Raw genomic sequence first — 22,150 nt, 5'->3', positions numbered from 1 at the left:
CTTTGTTTGTAGGCAGAAATAGCATAACAACTGATAATCCTAGGCATGTGAGGTCTTCTTTGTTGAGCTGCTTGAGTCTTTGAACTTTATTTGTCTTGAATAGGGTCAAATGAATGGTGGGAGGTCACACGTAGTACTTTCTTAGGTTGTAGGCATTCCACTACTTTCTGATCCTTTTTGTTGCTCATAGTTGGTTATGAAGGCTTTTCTAATGACCAAGTCTCCTGGCTGAAACTGCCAGATCTTCGCCCTTTTATTGTGGTTGTAGAGGAGCTGCTGTTAATAAGCCGCAATGCAGGTGATAACCTTTTTGCGCTCTTCCTCTACCAAGTCTAACTTTAAAGCCATCTCATTCTCATTCTACATGGAATTCGAAAGTACAATGCTGATGCTGGGCACCATGATGTTTGGAGGAATGATCCCCTCAAAGCCAAATGGTAGGGAGAACGAAGTTTCACTGGTTGCTCATCTTATCCAGCCACTTGCTCTTTTTGTCTGAGAATGACTTCTTGAGGTAGTCAAGAATGGTCTTGTTGAATGCCTCGACCTGCCCATTGCTCTACGAATATTGGGGCGTGGTCTGTGATGATGGAGTAAGGGATGCCGAAGAAAATGAGTACTTCAAAGTAAGGGATGCCGAAGTAGCAAATGATGTTTTTCCATATGAAGTGCTCTATGTCCATCTGGGTAGTTGTAGTCATGGGTTCGACTTCGACCTATTTTGTGAAGTACTTGGTCGCTACGATCATCATGCATCTGCCCCAAGTGGTAGGTAGCATTGGTCCCACCAAGTCAATAGCCCACTGTATGAATGGTCAAAGGCTCGTCTGCGGCTGGAGTTTGTTAGTAAGTAATGCAGGCACGGGCTTGAAGCGTTGGCAGCTGTCGCACCTTTGTACATACTCATTGGCATCTTGATGCATGGTTGGCCAATAGTAGCCTACATTAAAAGCTTTTTGCACTAGAAAAGGCCTCCAAAGTGGTTTCCACAGACATCTTCGTGGATTGAGCTAAGTATCTTCAAGTTGTCGGGAGGCAATAGGCAGTGGAGATGTGGTCCTGAGAAGGATCTGCGAACAAGCATGCCATTCCACATATAATAGCATGCTACCTTCATCTAGAGCTTCTTAAACTCTAGTTTGTCTGTGGAAAGCGTTCCATTGTCTATTATAGTCGATGATGGGATCTTACCAACTCAGAGTTGTGTTGATATGCGCCACCTCAACTGTTAATTCCGCATCTATGCTCGACTTCTCCAAGTACTCGACCAGGATTGAGCGTTTAACCTGATGGTCTAAGTTAAAGCCTAGGCTTGCTAGTGCATCTGCATGGGCATTTTCAGTTAGTGGAACCTAAGTAAGTGTGTACACCTAGAACATCTCTAGCTACTCTCGTTCCTTCTCAAGGTATCGAGCCATCCTTAGTTACTTTGTTGCTTACTCCCCTAAGGTTTGGTTGATGATCAACTAGGAATCCGAATAAATAGTGAGCTTTTCAACCTCTAGGTCTTTAGCCAATTGAAGACATGTTAGTAGAGCTTCATACTCTCCTTTGTTGTTTGACACTTTGATTGCATGTTTGAGCATTGAATCGTTTGGGATAGTGAGGACTAGACCTATTCCCAAGCCTTGGTAGTTAAATGATCCGTTGACTTGTAGACACTAGAAATCTCCTACAAGTAGGGCTGGTGCGGATATAGTGTGCTCGGCTGCCTCTAGGTGTTTCTGAGCTAAGTTGCTGCGTCTTTTCGGCTTGGGGTGAATTCTACTACAAAATTCGCGAATGCCTGGGTTTTTATCACCGTACGAGGTTGGTATGCTAAGCCATATTGGCCAAGTTCCAACGCCCATTTCTTCACTCATTGAAAAACGTCTAGACTATGCAAAACTAATCACAATGGGTAATGGGTCATGACAATAACTGGATGTCCCTGAAAGTATGGTCTGAGCTTTCGAGCTACAACAACTAGGGCCAAAATTATCTTTTCAATCTTCAGGTATCTGGTTTCCACATCGATGAGAGCTTTGGATATGCAAAATACATGCAGCTGGGCCCTTAGATCTTTTCATATAAGGGCAGAGCTCACTGCTATTCTGATATCACCAGATAGATGTATAGGTTCTCCGCTGCTTCTGGCTTGGATAGTAAGGGAGGTGATGTTAGGTACTGCTTCAGGTCCTGAAATGCTTTCTTGCAGTCGTCGTCCCATTTATCTATTTTCACCCTCTTAATTGTCTTGAAGAAGGGCTTGCATTGATTGATGGATTGCGAGAGGAAATTGAAGGAGGATTTTGAGAAAACATGTTCATTTGAATAACATGTATAGCATGCATTTAACAATTAAAAGGCGGAATCATGCCTGTATGCATTCAAAAAACAAAACATTACCCATGAAATTCAAAACCTAGTAGATTGGTGAACCAAGACTCAACTCAAATCAAAGTGAGTTGAAAAATATATACCTTTGTAGATTCCTCTTTGCATAAGCAAAGGCTAATCACCCAAAGAGAGGGCCTTCATTCCTTGCATCTAAAATCTATGGATTTGGATGGAAGAATAGGTTTCTCCAAGTTCCCAAAATTGAGAACCTCTAAGTCTCTACACCAAGGAGAGATTGGAGAAGAAAATGAGTGACCTTGGAGTAGTAGTATGGCTAGATACACCCTCCAAGGGGCCGGCCTCTTTAGAGAGAAATGGAGAGACATGTTCTCTCCAATTTTCTCCAAAACAAACCCCTTTTCGAATTTTAGCTATAAAGTCATATTTATACCTTAATTCATTGGAGTGGCAAACTTGTAAATAAGTCCAAGTTCACTACCCTTCTCTAAATGGCCGGCCCTAGGGTTTTGTTTGGGCTTTTGGGCCTTTGTGAATTAAGTTGTCATACAACTTAAGTCAATGGGCTTGACGTTCGAAGCCTATTGGGCCTTAAGGTCCAAAACTATCCCCGAGGTCTTTAACGAACTTATTCGTTTGATTAATTAACATATTAATTAATCCTTTCCATAAATAATTAAACCATTTAATTATTCTTACTCATCTCCATTGTTTCTTCAATCTTCACCTTACACGGTGTACGATCCATTAGGTTCCTTTTAGCGAGGCAATGGGCGATTAAAACCATTTTACATCGATTGTGAATTGAAACTTACTTTCAATTCTCCCTTTAGTGATTACACACGTTTAGGGCTTCCACAAACCATGAGTGACACCTAGCAGCATATCATGGTTACCCAAGCTAATCAGAAGAGGTGGAGAACCTATTCAGTTTAGGATTACAAATGCAATACGGTCTTTCTCTAATCTAATACTCTTGACCACATTGTTTGGTTTGATAGTTTATTTATTCATGTCTACTATCCAATGTGATTCGTGTGCTTATATGATTACCTTGAATGTGATTTGGAACGCTTTCCTAAATCTCATTCATACTCTGATCAGAGGTTCTAAATCATATCATAGAGTATTCTCCCTCAAACGGTTTGAAGGTTAGAGATCCCTTGTTGCGCATTCACTAGCCTCCATGACTAGGTGACTTAACCCCAACGATGCCGTGGACACCCCGATGGGGTGACTTTGACATAATCAAAGATCAAGGACTTAACCACAAGACAACTGTGATGCCTCAGGTCAAAGGATTACTTTGCATTATCCCAACCATAAGTTCTCATGTGACATGAATATGAGAACTCTTCGTTGATCGTGTTCAGTGAACTCATTCTCTATTGAGCACCTACGTACTTGTCTTGATGTCACACACACCAATGACTCGAGACTAGTCACTCTCCCTGAGAGAAGACACAGCACGTACTGATCTTAACGGACTGTCCATGCCCAATTGGCAATCCTATGATCAGGAACGTTTAGGATATGTCTACGAAAGAATGGTCTCATGAATCTAACTTCTTTAGATTGCATTCTCCCAATCACATATTCCTTGGACTTTATCGTTTAAGCATATAACATTTATATGAGACGGCTCAAACAATAATCTTTGCCCTTTATAGTTAAACTAGATTAGTTTAACATGTGAAATGTCCGTAAAGTATCATCATATGATTGGTTTTAGGGCACATTTCCAACAATCTCCCACTTGCACTAGAGCCAATCAGCTTGGTCATCATGATGATACCTTTTTTGTAGTCATTTCATAAATGGCTGAGTAGTAGTCCTAGACAATGGATATCTATATGTTATCCATAGGAGCAACCTTGAGAATAACGACATCACCATTATACATGATTCTCAATCATGTGGTTCAGTCTCTCATTTGAGTTCGGACCATGATGAGACCTTGATTCCCTGGCTTGAGCTATCTCCCCATTAGTGTCAAACACTTTTTGGTTGGAACCGAATAGAGTGTTCATAAATGAACTTTCCCATCCAAACAACATTGTTGCAAACTTCTATATGGCAATATATTTTGCATCCATAATGGAACACACTAAAGTCATTACTTTAATGTTTCCATCCAAATATCTCTTTAGTCATAACAAAGAGATATTTGTTTATCTCTTCATTCATAATGAAGAAACATCCAATGATGGATTAGATTCATAATCTAATACATTTACGCTTCCATTACGTTACTCTAATTCTTCCTCGATCTTTGAGGAATTTATCCTATAGTATTTCTTAAATACATAAGGACTTACTTGACAGTTGCCATGGTTCTGATCCTGGGCTTGCACTGATATCGTCTTGTACCGTTCTGGGTACAACTCATATCAATGTTTTTCATACAATATGAAATACATAAATCACTTTTCTGCGTATGCAGAAAAGATTCTATTTACGCATTATTTCTTTGGGAGTCAAAGAGTACGTTCTCTTTGAGAAGAGCAACTTCTTAGTCTCACTAGAGTTGTCCTTTTGATTGAAGTTCATCATCATATGAGAAACTTCCTATCATCTTTTGTCTATTATTAGGAATTGATATAATCCAATTATATCCTAAAAATCTATCATTATAGATTTCCATCCCATGTATATAGACTATGTCTCCCGTATACATTCTATCGTTATAGAATGTTTAAAGTCATAACTTTAACGAAGAAGTATTCTTTTCATTTCCAAAATTACTATATCATATATATATTTAAATTTTAGGAACATGATTAACTCCCACTAATCTTTTGTAAACCTAGTAAACAAAAGATTCATTTACATCTTTATGAGAAATCAAACGATTTGATCCTTTTTCTCATAAAATGCTTATAGCTCCCACTAGCTTGCTAAGATTCATGATGGTTGGATCTCTACAACTTATATGTCTTGTGATTCATAGTTTTAGACATATATTATTAAGACTATCTTAATAATGGTTTCAGAAACCCATATTATGTCCAAACATTGAATCACCATTTAGTTGTAGCTAGCAATCTTCGAATTAATTGAAACCAAGACTATCTCAAAGATGGTTTCTTCAAAGTCAACCATTCTCTTTGATTGTAGTCACCTTAAGCTACCAATTAGCTTATGAAGGTTTCATTATTTTGGGTCAAATGGTACTTTACCATTTCCTTGAGTATATATCATATATATACACTCAGTGTAGTCATAAGGATTTTCATTCTTAGTTCTTTCGAATTAAGAGGTGCAACTCTATGACATAGTCATAAAGTTCAAACCATTCAACTGAGACGGTTTATAAATCCTTCTCGACTACTTTGGAGCTTTTGGTATAGGAACTAGGTTGTTTATATTTGTTGATTACTTTCTTGTCTCTCAAAGAACCCATTCTTTGAGTTCTATCTCTCGTTTATTTGCTTTTAGGCAAATCACATTGTAGGATTACAATGAACTACTCAACAAAACAACATTTGTTAGTTGGTTTATAGAAGCGATATCCAAAAGTTAATTTAAGGATATCCCACAAGATTGTTATCAAACAAATATTGCTTATTAGCACACAACCCCAAATCTTAACACGATTAAGTTTTGTCTTTCTTTCCAACTACATCTTATGGAATCATGAAAATTTTGGAAGATCTTCTAATTGACAATCATATTGTCTTAGAAGTATATATCCTATATATGGGTAATTGATAATATCCAACGAACTAAATCTTATTTAAGTTCGTTCTTCTCCTTATGGAGAAATCTATTATCTTATGATGCTTATTTCCTTGATATCTTTCAAGGAAACTGTTCTGAAGTGTTACCTTATCTTGGATCAAATCTAAGGAGGTAATTACTTTAGACGTCTTACTCATCAACTTACATTACTTGAATTCTTTGAAACATTTTGCAAAGTATTCGGACTTGTGTTTATTCAAAATAAACTATAGTCCAACCGAGAGTGATCTTTGGTGAATGTCATACAACATGAGTAGTATTATGTTTGTGGACAAGTGCCACTAACATCTAAGTGAATTAACCTCAACAACTTTGTGATTTTTTCTTCTTTCGAAAAGAGTAAAGATTCGAACATTTCGCCTCTATACAATTTTAACAAGAAGGTATTGGATCCGGATCTAACGATCCAAAGCATCCATCTATGACCAACTCGTAATTTATGTTTTACAGGTATCACAACTTTAGTTGGGATTAGTCACTACCTTGCAACCTTTTGGGTTTTAAGCATCATTATATTCTAAACAGTTAACACTACCATATCATCTCTACTATAGAGACAATCAATTAGATTACTATAATCCAATCATTGATTAATAAAGAACAATGTTTTGTCAAACAAAACATTCATCCATCTCTACTATAGTGATGGAATTAAGTTCCTTAAAATTGGAATGTAAAGACAATCTTTGGTTTTTCCAATTTCTTTGGTAGTTCATATGAGGAAGTAAGTACTATCTGCTTTCGCAAAGATTTTTATTTTATTCACGTTCCGAATGTGAAGCACCTTTTTCTTCTCTCATATATCTTTTACTTCTTATTAGTCACACTTTTACAACGATTGTAAAACATAGTTACTAATACGAAACAAGCATTCAAGTAGAAGAACCAACTGTTTTGAACTATTCAAGAACAATTTACAACACCTTCGAAAGGTGTGTTCTTGACACTTGCAAGACATTTCTTGCAAACAGCCCTTCCAATGTCCATCCTTTCATAAAGAAAGTTTGTTCCCTTGGAGTTAATTTTATCTTCTTCATTTGACTTCTCCTTTGACTACAATAGTCATGGTCCCTAAACTCCCACTATCTCTCTTGAAACTTATTTCAATTGTGTTATACACATCAAACGATTTTGGAGAGTATGTGTTTATTGTTCACTATATAGTTTACAATAAACTTAGTGAACCATTAGGATAGGGAAACAAAGGTGAAGTCCTTGCCTAGTTTCCGTCTCGTTAAGTGGTTTAACACTTCAACACTCAATGATTCAAAATCATCATAAGTCCATGTTGATGGACTATTTTTTCAACCAACCATTATGTTCTAAACATAATTACAAACTTTCAAGAGTTGTACAAGGCAACTCTCATTTCTTCATACAACAATTTGTAAGTGAAGAATCATGGCACATTAAGTGTCCAAGCCTTTGTGCTTTCTTCTCAAGTTCCTTGTTCATGTAACAAAGAAACAAGCACTAAGTGTTTGCATTGACTAAGGGTTGTTCAAAGCAACTCTTATTTCTTCATACAACAATTTGTAATTGAAGAATTATGACATTAAAAGTGTTGTCCTCTTTATGATAGACCTTTTCTAACATAATCTTCTAATGATACATTATCAATAGGAAGATTGTGAGGAAGAGACTACTTAGGTACATTTACAAGCCATTAAAGACAATCTATGGTTTTGTAGTACCAAGTCCGGAAACTAAACTTTCGACTTTTATTTGTCAAGTGTTGGATAGCGTTTGCAAATATATTGGTAAACAAATACATAACGAATATAAATTGATTGATTTTAAGCCATTTGATTCGGGTCTTTAAATCAAAATAGCACCACCCACTACTTTTGGCAAATTCCATATCCCTCATTGGAATTCGAGAGTTTTGGATGAAACTCTTAGTAGGGTATGGGAGGCTCACTATTACCAAGCCCACCTCACAATGATATGATGTTGGCTAGCATTAATAATAATGAGAGAGTACGCTTACTCATTTGCAACTAATGCAAGTACCCATCTTATTTGGCGTCTAGAGAATGTCACCTCACAATGATATGATGTTGGCTCCATTGCACTTAGTTAAGTCATTCCCACCATGCTTAGTTCGTGAAGGGGTTCAAGAATAGCCTCACGATGATACGATGTCGGCCATCCTCGTTGCCTACACTCACCTCATCAAGTATGTATATAGACTCCTCCTGAGTATAAGCATGCACTTTGCACTCCCCCATGATAGGGTGAAGGCGGTGTACAAGTCATAAACGATTGGAGCCTACCACGGTGGAAGGCCACGAAAGAGTGTTCAAAGCACTCTCACGCTTATCAACTTAATAATGGTTTGGTTGAGGGTTTTAGGTCTCATCACATATAAACATACATTTTAATCTATATTAAAACAATTTTCGTCCTATTACAACTATTGGTCCATTTGATTGTTTTTAGTTGTATATAATACTCCCACTATGCTTATAAAACGGTTTTTAAAGCAAGAGTATATGATACTGCTAACATAAGGTTTGCATTCATTGATGGACTATATAGTTGCCTTAGGGCCTTAGGATGACTATGAACCTTTGTTTAGATTCAACACGAGCCATGTGTTGAATCTCGGTCTAGGGATGGTGATTGATTTTAGTTACGCGTTTAATCACATTAAGGCGTGTTGTCTTAGGGGTGTTGGACCCAACTACTTCATTTTCATGCATATCAAATAAAGCAAGAAAGAAGTACTTCAAAGTAAAGGTGAGCTTATGCTCATTACAACATTTGCATAAAACAAATTACTTTAAAGTAAAGAAGAGCTTATGCTCTTTTACAACATTTGATCAATCAAATTACAACCAAAATCTAATCTACACATTCCCATGGTTCAAACAAATTTGAAACGGCCTATCACATAGCTCAATTATCGTAGGCTTAGGTTCATAATCACCCTTTAATTAATTAACACTTTAACTAATTAATTTGAATGCAACATTTTCATTTGGTTTTTTGTATCCATAAAATTGATTTAAATGGAGCTAAACAAAATGAAAATCCAATTCTCATTTAAAGAGACAAAACAATTTTGTTCTCTACCTAATTTGGGCCATAAAGCAATTAACCTCAACTTTTGGGCTATATTGCAAAAACATAAACTTTTGGGGTCACTTTGTAAAAACACAAAAGTCCACTACTTCATGTAAATACAAGTAGAACCCAAAATTTAAACAATGCAAAAACTTCATTAAAGGAACAAAACAATTTGTCCTTTAGCGTTTTTGGACCTAAACGTAAAAATGTAAACGTTTGGGCCGAAGTGCAAATACACAAAAGTATCAAAACTTTATGTAATTGCATAAAAGCCCCAAAAGTACTCCCACTTGAGGGAGGGCCGGTTATGGAAGAGAAAAGGGGTGATGTGTGTGTTGATTTGTGAGTTTTGACATAAAGCATGCAAGTGATGCAAGTGGTGTGTGTGAAAGGAAATTAATACTTTCACACCCACCATAATATCTCTTACATCTCTTACACCACAACAACAACAACAACAAAGCCTTTTCCCACTAAGTGGGGTCGGCTATATGAATCCTAGAACGCCATTGCGCTCGGTTTTGTGTCATGTCCTCCGTTAGATCCAAGTACTCTAAGTCTTTTCTTAGAGTCTCTTCCAAACTTTTCCTAGGTCTTCCTCTACCCCTTTGGCCCTGAACCTCTGTCCCGTAGTCACATCTTCGAACCGGAGCGTCAGTCGGCCTTCTTTGCACATGTCCAAATCATCGGAGCCGATTTTCTCTCATCTTTCCTACAATTTCGGCTACTCCTACTTTACCTCGGATATCCTCATTCCCAATCTTATCCTTTCTCGTGTGCCCACACATCCCACGAAGCATCCTCATCTCCGCTACACCCATTTTGTGTACGTGTTGATGCTTCACCGCCCAACATTCTGTGCCATACAACATCGCTGGCCTTATTGCCGTCCTATAAAATTTTCCCTTGAGCTTCAGTGGCCTACGACGGTCACACAACACGCCGGATGCACTCTTACACTTCATCCATCCAGCTCGTATTCTATGGTTGAGATCTCCATCTAATTCTCCGTTCTCTTGCAAGATAGATCCTAGGTAGCGAAAACGGTCGCTTTTTGTGATCTTCGCTAGATTGCTCCGGTCATTAGTGTGGATAAGTATATAAATGGATAGAGATAGGAAAGCAAACACAAGATGTACGTGGTTCACCCAGATTGGCTACGTCCACAGAATAGAAGAGTTCTCATTAATTGTGAAGGGTTTACACAAGTACATAGGTTCAAGCTCTCCTTTAGTGAGTACAAGTGAATGATTTTGTACAAATGACATTAGGAAATATTGTGGGAGAATGATCTCGTAATCACGAAACTTCTAAGTATCGGAGTGTGGTGTCGTCTTGACTTGCCTTATCTGTCTCATAGGTAGATGTGGCATCTTCTCTGAAAGTACTCTTCCTCCATCCAGGGGTGGTATCTTTAACTGGTGGAGATGCACAAGGTAATGTATCAATTTCACTTGAAGCTTACTTGTAGTCTCAGGCTTGGTCAAGCGCGATACAAACCATGCAGTAGGAGTCCCCCAAGTCGCCGAGCTAGGGGGCCTGCTGAAAGAGGTGACAGACAAGGTAAGCAATCAGAGCTCCGACTGATTGTTCACCTTCTCCCCATCTTGCAGCAGCATGAAGGATAAAGAGAAGAAAAATGAGAAGAGATGATATGAGATACTTTTGCTTTTGAAGAAGTAACTTTCCACAGGCTTATTCTTGAACTGAGCTGGAGGGTTTTCTGGTTTCCTCCAGAGTATAAGGCCGACTGAAGAATTTGAGGGTCAAAACAAGTCCATCAAATCTAGAGTACGTTCCACCCTACTGATATGGGATACTTTTGCTTTTGACAGAGTAATGGGTGTATCGGCACGTGTGCTGTTACGCTTGTCTCCACATGCTTCCTTGTATCCTTCGCACTTGCCCTATCTGTTCCTCAAGCAGATGCAGAATCTTCCCTGGAAACATAAGATGTTGAAGATGAGTACTCGAGAGCAATGCCAGGTAAGTAATCAGGTAAGGGGTTCCAGGCAGTCAGTTCCTGGCTGGAAGCTTGATTCCAAGTGCTGACTGATTGCTCTCTTTCTCCTTGTCTTGCAGGTAAAAACAAGGCCAAAGGAAAAGACAGGGAAAAAGCATGATATGAGATACTCTTGCTTTTAACCCTGATGATATGAGATATTCTTGCTCTAGTATAGCTTGTTTGCAGAGGTATTATCGGGGGGAAAGAAAGCTGAATATTTCGAAAGGCTTCGTTGGGAGTGCCCTCTCATATATGATGAAGGGTTGAGCATTTTTGCAGGTCTGCCTGTCCGTTGGGGATGGAGGTCGACATATATAGGAGTCTCCCTAACAACAAGTAGTAATGCTATTCCTTTACCCTGCTTGGTCATAGCACGGTAGTGGGAGCTGCCAGTTGCAATGGTACTGTTCCTTTACCCTCTCTTCGCTTTTGAGAAAGTAGTAATGTTGGGAGTCTGGCTCTCGAGATTCGGAGGACGGTGCCTCTTCGATTTTGGAGCAAGCAATCTTGTTGGGAGTGTTTTCTCGAAAGTGAGTAAAGGTTGGGCATGTTTGCTAGTCTACCTTGCCACGAAGCACAGAGGTTGACACACAAGGACTTTCCAATTATCCAGCAGTGGTACTGTTCCTTTACCCTTGTGGGTAATAATATGGTAGCTAGACCTTCAACATTTATGTGTCTAAACTTTGTTAGTGCTGTTTCTTTGCTATTCTTTTACCTTTCTTGGTCAGAGCGATGTAGTGGGAGCTGCAAGCTTCACGTGCTCAACTTTGGCAGAGAACTTTGGCAAAGTTATCTGTGGTACCCATGAGCTATTGTTGCGTGTGGGAAGTGAGTGATTGAACAGTAAGATTCATGTGCTTTCTACTTCACCAGAAGTCTTCGACAGAATGCCCATAATTTCTGCAAAGCTGAGTGTGCGTGTGACAGGTGCTGACAAGGCTAGAAAAGTAGGTGCCTCTTCGATTTCTGAGATCGGCCCTCGTGGTCTCTGAGCAGCCCAGCTTTTGAGAAAGCGAGCGCCTCTTCGATTGATTCGGAGAACGATGCCTCATCGATTTTTGAGAAAGCAATCATGCTGGGGGTCTGGCTCTCGAAGATTCGGGGAGCAGTGTCTCTTCGATTTTTGAGAAAGTAATCACGTTGGGAGTCTGGCTCTCGGGATTCGAAGGGCGGTGCCTCTTCGATTTTGGAGCAAGCAATCTTGTTGGGAGTGTTTTCTCGAATGTGAGTAAAGGTTGGGCATGTTTGCTAGTCTACCTTGCCACGAAGCACAAAGGTTGACACACAGAGACTTTCCAATTATCCAGCAATGGTACTGTTCCTTTACCCTCTCTTCGATTTTTAAGAAAGTAGTCATGTTGGGAGTCTGGCTCTCGAGATTCGGAGGACGGTGCCTCTTCGATTTTGGAGCAAGCAATCTTATTGGGAGTGTTTTCTCGAATGTGAGTAAAGGTTGGGCATGTTTGCTAGTCTACCTTGCCACGAAGCACAGAGGTTGACACACAGGGACTTTCCAATTATCCAGCAGTGGTACTGTTCCTTTACCCTTGTGGGTAATAATATGGTAGCTAGACCTTCAAAATTTATGGGTCTAAACTTTGTTAGTGCTGTTTCTTTGCTATTCTTTTACCCTTCTTGGTCAGAGCGATGTAGTGGGAGCTGCAAGCTTCACGTGCTCAACTTTGGCAGAGAACTTTGGCAAAGTTATCTGTGGTACCCATGAGCTATTGTTGCGTGTGGGAAGTGGGTGATTGAACAGTAAGATTCATGTGTTTTCTACTTCCCCAGAAGTCTTCGACAGAATGCCCATAATTTCTGCAAAGCTGAGTGTGCGTGTGACGGGTGCTGACAAGGCTGGAAAAGTAGGTGCCTCTTCGATTTCTGAGATCGGCCCTCGTGGTCTCTGGGGAGCCCAGCTTTTGAGAAAGCGAGTGCCTCTTCGATTTCTGAGATCGGCCTTCGTGGTCTTTGAGCAGCCCAACTTTTGAGAAAGCAAACGCCTCTTCGATTTCTGAGATCAACCCTCGTGATCTCTAAGCAGCCCAGCTTTTGAGAAAGCAAACGCCTCTTCGATTTCTGAGCAGGCGCCTCTTCGATTTCTGAAGCTCCGTCGAGTGCAGATTTTTATAGAGGCTGACATTAAGTTCCAAAGCACACTTGAATCTCCACCAGTAGAAGCTTCATTCTTGCACTTCTAAGATCTTGATTTGTCCGACCTCTTCTCTCTTCAACACCTTTGAAAATGTCTGGCCCCTCCGACCGTCGTTTTGACTTGAACCTTGTTGAAGAGGCAGCCCCGCCTTCTCCAGACAACATATGGCGCCCATCCTTCGTCTCCCCTACTGGTCCTCTTACCGTTGGGGATTCCGTGATGAAGAATGATATGACCGCTGCGGTGGTGGCCAGGAACCTTCTCACTCCCAAAGATAACAGACTACTTTCCAAACGGTCTGATGAGTTAGCTGTTAAGGATTCGCTGGCTCTCAGTGTTCAGTGTGCAGGTTCTGTGTCTAATATGGCCCAACGCCTATTTGCTCGAACCCGCCAAGTTGAATCCTTGGCGGCTGAAGTGATGAGTCTCAAACAGGAGATTAGAGGGCTCAAGCATGAGAATAAACAGTTGCACCGGCTCGCACATGACTATGCTACAAACATGAAGAGGAAGCTTGACCAGATGAAGGAAACTGATGGTCAGGTTTTACTTGATCATCAGAGATTTGTGGGTTTGTTCCAAAGGCATTTATTGCCTTCGTCTTCTGGGGCTGTACCGCGTAATGAAGCTCCGAATGATCAACCTCTGATGCCTCCTCCTTCTAGGGTTTTGTCCAGTACTGAGGCTCCAAATGATCCCCCTCCGGTGCCTTCTCTTTCTGGGGCTCTACCGACTGCTGAGACTTCTCCTAAGCAACCTTTGTGAAGGCTCCGTCTTGTGTGTTTATTTTGACTCATGTATATGTACATATTTGTAGCTGATCGGGGATATCAATAAATAAGCTTTCCTTCATTTCAACGTATTGTGTTAAATACACCAAAGCCTTCTTCGCTAAGTTCTTTGAATTTTCTTTTGTTGAAGCTTGTATGTTGAAGCTTTCTGAGTGGAGCATGTAGGTTGGGGTAGTGTTCCCTTAATTTCCCGAGTGAGGAAAACTTCTCGGTTGGAGACTTGGAAAATCCAAGTCACTGAGTGGGATCGGCTATATGAATCTTAGAACGCCATTGTGCTCGATCCTGTGTCATGTCCTTCGTTAGATCCAAGTACTCTAAGTCTTTTCTTAGAGTCTCTTCCAAAGTTTTCCTAGGTCTTCCTCTACCCCTTCGGCCCTGAACCTCTGTCCCATAGTCGCATCTTCTAATCGGAGCGTCAGTAGGCCTTCTTTGCACATGTCCAAACCACCGTAACCGATTTTCTCTCATCTTTCCTTCAATTTCGACTACTCCTACTTTACCCCGGATATCCTCATTCCTAATCTTATCCTTTCTCGTGTGCCCACACATCCAACGAAGCATCCTCATCTCCGCTACACCCATTTTGTGTACGTGTTGATGTTTCACCGCCCAACATTCTGTGCCATACAGCATCGCCGGCCTTATTGCCGTCCTATAAAATTTTCCCTTGAGCTTCAATGGCATACGGCGGTCACACAACACACCGGATGCACTCTTCCACTTCATCCATCCAGCTTGTATTCTATGGTTGAGATCTCCATCTAATTCTCCGTTCTTTTGCAAGATAGATCCTAGGTAACGAAAACGGTCGCTTTTTGGTATTTCTTGATCTCCGATCCTCACCCCTAACTCGTTTTGGCCTCCATTTGCACTGAACTTGCACTCCATATATTCTGTCTTTGATCGGCTTAGGCGAAGACCTTTAGATTCCAACACTTCTCTCCAAAGGTTAAGCTTTGCATTTACCCCTTCCTGAGTTTCATCTATCAACACTATATCGTCTGCGAAAAGCATACACCAAGGAATATCATCTTGAATATGTCCTGTTAACTCATCCATTACCAACGCAAAAAGGTAAGGACTTAAGGATGAGCCTTGATGTAATCCTACAGTTATGGGAAAGCTTTCGGTTTGTCCTTCATGAGTTCTTACGGCAGTCTTTGCTCCTTCATACATATCCTTTATAGCTTGGATATATGCTACTCGTACTCCTTTCTTCTCTAAAATCCTCCAAAGAATGTCTCTTGGGACCCTATCATACGCTTTTTCCAAATCTATAAAGACCATGTGTAAATCCTTTTTCCCATCTCTATATCTTTCCATCAATCTTCGTAAGAGATAGATTGCCTCCATGGTTGAGCGCCCTGGCATGAACCCGAATTGGTTGTCCGAAACCCGTGTCTCTTGCCTCAATCTATGCTCAATGACTCTCTCCCAGAGCTTCATTGTATGACTCATTAGCTTAATACCCCTATAGTTCATGCAATTTTGTACGTCGCCCTTGTTCTTGTAGATAGGCACCAAAGTGCTCGTTCGCCACTCATTTGGCATCTTCTTCGTTTTCAAAATCCTATTGAAAAGGTCAGTGAGCCATGTTATACCTGTCTCTCCCAAAAGTTTCCACACTTCGATTGGTATATTGTCTGGGCCTATTGCTTTTTTATGCTTCATCTTCTTCAAAGCTACAACCACTTCTTCCTTCCGGATTCGACGATAAAAAGAGTAGTTTCTACACTCTTCTGAGTTACTCAACTCCCCTAAAGAATCACTCATTTCATGTCCTTCATTGAAAAGGTTATGAAAATAACCTCTCCATCTGTCTTTAACCGCGTTCTCTGTAGCAAGAACCTTTCCATCCTCATCCTTGATGCACCTCACTTGGTTTAGGTCCCTTGTCTTCTTTTCCCTTGCTCTAGATAGTTTATAGATATCCAACTCTCCTTCTTTGGTATCTAGTCGTTTATACATATCGTCGTAAGCCGCTAACTTAGCTTCTCTGACAGCTTTTTTCGCCTCTTGCTTCGCTTTTCTATACTTTTCACCATTTTCATCGGTCCTCTCCTTGTATAAGGCTTTACAACATTCCTTCTTAGCCTTCACCTTTGTTTGTACCTCCTCATTCCACCACCAAGATTCCTTTTGGTGTGGGGCAAAGCCCTTGGACTCTCCTAATACCTCTTTTGCTACTTTTCGGATACAACTAGCCATGGAATCCCACATTTGGCTAGCTTCCCCCTCTCTATCCCACACACATTGGGTGATTACCTTCTCTTTGAAAATGACTTGTTTTTCTTCTTTTAGATTCCACCATCTAGTCCTTGGGCACTTCCAAGTCTTGTTCTTTTGTCTTACTCTTTTGATATGTACATCCATCACCAACAAGCGATGTTGATTAGCCACGCTCTCTCCTGGTATAACTTTGCAATCCTTACAAGTTATACGATCCCCTTTCCTCATTAGAAGAAAATCTATTTGTGTTTTTGACGACCCACTCTTGTAGGTGATCACATGTTCTTCTCTCTTCTTAAAGAAGGTGTTGGCTAAGAAGAGATCATATGCCATTGCAAAATCCAAGATAGCTTCCCCATCCTCGTTTCTCTCCCCAAAACCATGGCCACCATGAAAACCTCCATAGTTGCCCGTCTCCCTGCCCACGTGTCCATTTAAATCTCCTCCTATAAATAACTTCTCCGTCTGAGCAATTCCTTGCACCAAGTCTCCAAGATCTTCCCAAAATTTCTCCTTCGAACTCGTATCCAACCCTACTTGAGGTGCGTACGCACTAATCACATTGATAAGTTCTTGTCCTATTACAATCTTGATTGCCATGATTCTATCTCCTACCCTCTTGACATCTACAACATCTTGTACCAAGGTCTTGTCCACGATGATGCCAACACCGTTTCTCGTTCTATTTGTGCCCGAATACCAAAGTTTAAACCCTGAGTTTTCTAGATCCTTTGCCTTACTACCAACCCACTTAGTTTCTTGTAGGCACATAATATTTATCCTTCTCCTCACCATAACTTCCACTACTTCCATAGATTTTCCCGTTAAGGTTCCTATATTCCACGTTCCTAAACGCATTTTGCTCTCTTGAACTCTACCCTTCTGTCCTAGCTTCTTCACCCTCCCCCGTCTAATAGGATCAAAGTACTTCTTTTGTGTGTCCCGGGTAAAGTTGATAGGAGCATATGCTCCCAAACAACTTTGAGTGGAGTCGTTCGAAAAGAAGTTTCTATGGCCCCCTTGCTCATTTAACACTGCATCCGGGTGCCGATGGAGATACAGCGACCCTTGCTCACTTATCACTGTGCTCAGGCCACACAGCGCGCCACTTACGGGTGACGCCCTAGCTTTAGCGCGATTTTGTTCTGGATTCATTTTCATAAGGATTCGACGTGATCATGGAGTGCCGGCTGTCGACTACCTGACGCCCTCCCCCTCCTCCTTTATCCGGGCTTGGGACCGGCCATGTAAGACATAGGCGGAGTTATTCAATAGTAGAACCATCTGACAATAAAAATACATGGTCAATCCATGCAAAAGAAGCATTACCCAGCAGCAGAAGCCATGACAAGAAACGCTTCACCTAGAAGATTGTGTTCACCACGAAGTAAAGAACCTTCTCTTTTCATATACGCCATGGTGTCGGCTATAGCCTTCATGTGAGGCAGAACACTTGTGTCAGCAGTTTTGGCTATACGAATAAACGATGTACAAATTTGCAACCTTGCATACCGTGCACTACTTGTGGATGGATCCTTAACAACAAAAGGAAGCGAGTTTAGGAGCTCAAATAATTTATTAATGACACTGCCCACTGCATCTGGAAAATACTTCAAAAATGAACCCATTGCATCCAAGTAGTGCCCAAGTACTTCTACAAGGGCTGGCTCAGTCCACCATTTAAACAAATATCTAACACATTAAATCATTTGAAAAACATAAAACAAAAACTTTATGAAATAAATCAAAACTTTGAATCAAAACACAAACCTTTTTGTTCTTGACAAAAATGTCAAGAACAATGAAGAACATTCATGAAAAACCCAAAAAATTTCCATGAACTTTTTTCACCCAAAAACATTCCAAAACCATTCAAACTTAAGGGAAATAACATATAACCAAACTAGGGTACATAGGGGTTCCAAAAGTTACTTGAAAACACTTTTAACAAGTCAAACAAGAACCCAAAAATCCACCCTTTGGATTTGGCCGAAAATTCCCAAAAGCATGGCACCAAATTTTAGCTCCAATATTCATGCTCATATGAACTACATCTACAACATTTGAGATGGAAAATTTTCTAACAAAATTTACATTCAAAGAAACAAGAATAAAGCTTGTAACATATTACAACTTTTAAATCACAAACTATGAACTACAAAACCCAAAAGGTTTCACCAACTACTAGACCTAGGCTCTGATACCACTTGAAGGAGGATTTTGAGAAAACATGTTCATTTGAATAACATGTATAGCATGCATTTAACAATTAAAAGGCGGAATCATGCTTGCATGCATTCAAAAAACAAAACATTACCCATGAAATTCAAAGCCTAGTAGATTGGTGAACCAAGACTCAACTCAAATCAAAGTGAGTTGAAAAATATATACCTTTGTAGATTCCTCTTTGCATAAGCAAAGGCTAATCACCCAAAGAGAGGGCCTTCATTCCTTGCATCTAAAATCTATGGATTTGGATGGAAGAATAGGTTTCTCCAAGTTCCCAAAATTGAGAACCTCTAAGTCTCCACACCAAGGAGAGATTGGAGAAGAAAATGAGTGACCTTGGAGTAGTAGTATGGCTAGATACACCCTCCAAGGGGCCGGCCTCTTTAGAGAGAAATGGAGAGACATGTTCTCTCCAATTTTCTCCAAAACAAACCCCTTTTCGAATTTTAGCTATAAAGTCATATTTATACCTTAATTCATTGGAGTGGCAAACTTGTAAATAAGTCCAAGTTCACTACCCTTCTCTAAATGGCCTGCCCTAGGGTTTTGTTTGGGCTTTTGGGCCTTTGTGAATTAAGTTGTCATACAACTTAAGTCAATGGGCTTGACGTTCGAAGCCCATTGGGCCTTAAGGTCCAAAACTATCTCCGAGGTCTTTAACGAACTTATTCGTTTGATTAATTAACATATTAATTAATCCTTTCCATAAATAATTAAACCATTTAATTATTCTTACTCATCTCCATTGTTTCTTCAATCTTCACCTTACACGGTGTACGATCCATTAGGTTCCTTTTAGCGAGGCAGTGGGCGATTAAAACCATTTTACATCGATTGTGAATTGAAACTTACTTTCAATTCTCCCTTTAGTGATTACACACGTTTAGGGCTTCCACAAACCATGAGTGACACCTAGCAGCATATCATGGTTACCCAAGCTAATCAGAAGAGGTGGAGAACCTATTCAGTTTAGGATTATAAATGCAATACGGTCTTTCTCTAATCTAATACTCTTGACCACATTGTTTGGTTTGATAGTTTATTGATGTGAGAATTACTTGACACACAAATTAAACCCTCTTTTTGACAATTGTAGTATAGATGTAAGTAGGGTATCGTTCTAGGCCGGGGATTAGGAGGGATTGCTAATCTATTCTAAATTAATTTAAAAATATTAAATAAGACTCAAGGACACAAAACTAGGCTAAAAACTGTAATAACTCGAAACACACTTAGAATGACTCAAAATAATGGAAACACTCAATTTAGACACTAGGAACTGAAATGGACGGAAATTGAATTAAAAGACTAACAACAATGAAAACTAACTAAATAATATAATTTAATAATGGGGGGGGTTTGGTTTTGACGAGAAGTAAATTAAACTTAAATAAATTACAGAATTGACAAAAGCATGAACTTAAGGTGAAAGGATAGGTGACAGACTAGCTAGAGGGTTCTTCTCCACACATGACACATATGCAACCTAAATTGATTTTCAGTTGTTCTTTCAATAAATTGTGAATGACAATGTTCCAAGTTAATTAGGTCCGCTTAAATTAACTCTTAGATTTCCCTAGATTCATTGGATTGAATGGAATACGCATTACAACCAAATTATTCCTCATCAAAGTCCCTAACTATGGAATACGCATGATAGAGACATTCAACAAAGATCATTAAGTTCAACGGAAATCATAAACATTGACTAGGCATTCATAACTATGGAATACGCATGTTAATCCAGCCTAGAATTCACTTAACACGATTGTGGATAACAACCTTCACTACTTGTGAATATAAGTTCATAACGATTAGGTGAAATTCACTTATATTCTAGCATCAAATTCATGCATGTAAATTAAGTATGCATTCTTAATCGACATACAAAAATAAGTTATCAATCAAGCAGTTAAGCAAATTAAATCACAACTCAGAAATCACAACTGAAGGTAATCAATTCATATTACAAATATATTCATGGCTTTGAATTAACCTCTAGCCAAAATAAATTTAGTTACACATTATTTTCAAATTAAACCAAAAGTAAAACATAGGTTTGAGAAGATAAAACCAAGAAAAATGGAGTGAAACTTTTTCTCCCTGCTCTCTGCCGTTGTCTCTGTCCTCCTCCCAGTCCGTGCTGCTCTCTCCTCACTGCTCCGCGCAAGCTTTCTGTTTTTCAAGGCTGCAAGGGCAGCCTTTTCTTCTCTGACCTCTCGCCCCGCAGTCCCGTACTCTCTGCCTTTCTCAAGCTGCCCAGGGCAGCTTTCCTTTTATTTTCTGCTTTTTGTTTTTCAAGGCTGCAAGGGCAGCTAAGCTTCCCCCCTAGGTTTCTCTTTTTCTTTTCTTTTCTGTCAGTCTCCTCCCGCCAGTGCACCATCCACTTCTTCTTATTCTTCTTTTCTTGCTTTTATGCCACCAGTTCGTGTCTCCCCTTTCCTGCACGCTGTCTCACCCCTTTTTCTACACGCTGTGCTCCTGTTTTATGCCTTTCTTCAATCTTTTGTTTATTTTTTTATTCTTTTCTTTTCTTTATTCCTTCTTTCTTCTTTGCCGTTCCTTTCTTCTTCTACAAAACATGAATCATGATGATGTTTCAAACATCATCATGACTTATCATTATTATTATTTTTATTAATTTTATTTAAAAGAAGATCTACACAGACAGTTTTGACGAATTTATTACATAACATTTCACTTGTTCTATTTTTATTTTCTTTGCTAGACAAATCCTATAATACGCAAAAACAAAGTAAATAGCTCAAAAATATAAGGAACTAACTAAGAAAAGACGAGTGAATTCGAAGTAAAAATATATATAAATATGATCCGATCAAATACCCCCACACTTAACTTTTGCTAGTCCTCGAGCAAACCAAAGAAAACAAGAACAAGAAGTAACAAGAAAAACATTAGCTTCCCCCTATGTGACCCTCATAGAATTTCATTCGAGAACACAAATCAACAAGAACCATAGCTGGCACCAAACAAGCTAATCCAAGTTCATCTTCCTTATTCAAATATTAGCAGTAATCTTTGAATCATCCTTGAAGTGTAGTGTGTGAGATAGCCATGCTAATGCAATTTCAAAATTTTTATATTTTTAAAATCATCATATGCAAACTAGCAACCTTCTCACGGGATATACACTCAATCACACATGTGTTTAGTTTAAATGTGTTTCGCTCAAAGAATCAAATGTGAAATTTCTACCATAAGCTTGCATAAAGATCTCATCTCCACAATCATAATTGCAAAACTTAAATCAAGAGGACTTTTATTGGATGTAATGAGGTTTAGGGAGAGGGTTATTGAAATGAAAGAATAGGTAAACACAAGTTCCAAGCTACATTGCAAGCAATTCTTTTGTTTAGATTTATAAGAACTCAATCTTTCCAGCGATTCTTCTAGCACCTCCAACCACACCCTTAACTGAAACTTGAAATTTTTTTATTTTTTTTTATTTTCATTTGTATACAATCTTTCTTTTTCTTTTCTTTTTTTTTTTTATTTTTTTTTATTTTTTTTATTTTTATTTTTTTATATACAAACATGAAATACCCCACACTTATTCTTTTGCCAAAC

The sequence above is a fragment of the Malus sylvestris genome, chromosome 13 (assembly GCF_916048215.2).
Source record: "Malus sylvestris chromosome 13, drMalSylv7.2, whole genome shotgun sequence".
NCBI lineage: Eukaryota > Viridiplantae > Streptophyta > Magnoliopsida > Rosales > Rosaceae > Malus > Malus sylvestris.
Note: the sequence above shows the minus strand (reverse complement) of the source record.